Source organism: Mus caroli, chromosome X, assembly GCF_900094665.2.
Source record: "Mus caroli chromosome X, CAROLI_EIJ_v1.1, whole genome shotgun sequence".
Classification (NCBI taxonomy): domain Eukaryota; kingdom Metazoa; phylum Chordata; class Mammalia; order Rodentia; family Muridae; genus Mus; species Mus caroli.
In genome coordinates this window covers 57,339,154-57,341,001 of record NC_034589.1, presented here as the reverse complement: position 1 = coordinate 57,341,001, position 1,848 = coordinate 57,339,154, and the positions used below count along the sequence as shown (strand labels likewise).

At 45.9% G+C, this 1,848-nt stretch overlaps 1 pseudogene; it reads left to right on the top strand.

Moving 5' to 3' along the window:
• Nucleotides 1-267: 267 nt before the first annotated feature.
• LOC110287178 lies at nt 268-1,307 on the top strand (annotated as a pseudogene).
• The last annotated feature ends 541 nt before the right edge of the window (nt 1,308-1,848 follow it).

Genomic DNA, 1,848 nt, shown 5'->3' with positions numbered 1-1,848 from the left:
GGCCATCAGTGGAAAGATAGTCCCATTGGTTTTGCAAACATTATATGTCTCAGTACAAGGGAACGTCAGGGCCAAGAAGTGGGACTGGTTGGTTAGGGGAGTCAGCGGGAGGGCATGGGGGACTTTGGGGATAGCATTGGATATGTAAATGAAGAAAATTCCTAAGTAAAATAAAATTTAAAAAATATAGTAAATCTAGATCATTCCAAATGTGATCAGGCTCGAGTTTGAACCACAAGGAGAAGCTAGATGCTCAGAACTTTCCCAATGATTTCGGTGATCAGAACCTTGTTTATAGAGCTGCCCTCAGGGAAAGAGTCAGTGGAGAAGTTCCAGGTTTGTTTTGACCAGCTGAGTGTTGACATCATCTCCTGGGGCTACAATATCACTTCTCTACAGGTCAAAGACAGGCAGGGGAAAGCTTCAGATGTGGTTCTTGTCTTTGGCAAGTTGGGTGGTTACCTCTAGAAGCAACCCTACTTTAGAGTAGTTTTTGAGAGTGTAGCCAACCGAATTTCCAAAGGAAGATTCACCGTTGGTGGGAAGGAGTACTACCTGCACATTAACAGTGAGCCCAACAGTCTCCATGGAGCATCCACTCTGGAACCCTCAGGTGTTGTCCAATGGCTTCCAGTTCTCTCAAGTCAGTCCAGATGGTGAGGAAACCTAACCTGGAGAGTTGAAAGTCTGGGTGACATATACCTTGGATAGTGCAGAGCTTGTAATCAACTATAGAGCACAAGCCAGCCATACCACTACAGTTAATCTGACCAACCATTCTTATTTCAGCCTAGCATTCCAGGGCTCCCCAAATATATATGACCATTCCAGCAGGTGCATATTTGTCTGTGGATGAACCTCTAATTCCAACAGGAGTCATTGCTCCAGTGAAAGGAACTGTCTTCAAGCTGAGAAAGCCAGTGAAGCTTGGAAAGTACCTGCAGGGTTACCACATTCATGGTTTTGACCAAAATTTTTGTCTGAAGGAGTCAAAAGAAAAGAAATTTTGTGCAAGGGTGCATCATGCTGCAAGTGGGAGGATCCTGGAAGTATAAACCACCTAACCTGGCATCCAGTTTTAGATAGGATACTTCTTGGGTGGTACTCTGAAAGGCAAGAAGCAAGCGGTCTAGCCCAAGCACTCCTATTTCTGCCTTGAGATCCAGAACTGGCCTGATGCGGTTAATCAGCCCCAGTTCCCTCAGGTGCTGCTGAGATCTGGAGAGGTATGCAACCACACGGCCTGGTTCAAGTTCTCTGTTGCTTCAAGAAGACGGATGATGGGACCTGATTCGGGGTCAGGCTAGTTTCCACTCACCTGCTTCACTTTAGAAGTAATCCTATGTGTTAAGTCATACAGACCTTAGCAGCCATACTAATCAGCTTGAATACTGATATGCTTTCCCAGCAGCTGGCTACAGACCATGTCTAATGACCAGCTCTGTTCTCTGCCCATCTCCATCACCTAGTAGAGAAGTCATCCTCTGGACTCTCCTGATTTCATAGGCTTCATCTCTCCACTCTGATTCCATCTTGTCTATTTTCTTTAAGCCTTCCTTTCTTTGACAGAACTGTTTTACCCCACACTACCCTCCAGAAGTTTTAACTGGGTCTTGAGTTCAAGCTGTGAGAATTCAAGTCTCCCTCTGTGCCCTTAGCTCAGTCTACCTGAACATTCCTAAGGTCACTGAAGGACAAACAGGTTCTTGGACCCTGCTCTGTCAAGCCTTTCTTGTCAGATTTACAGTAGGAGCTACTGAGATGGCTGAGCAGTGAAGAACACACACTGCTCTTGTAGAGGACCAGAGTTCACCATGTCAGGCTGTAGGGGAGCGAGCAAGCACACTC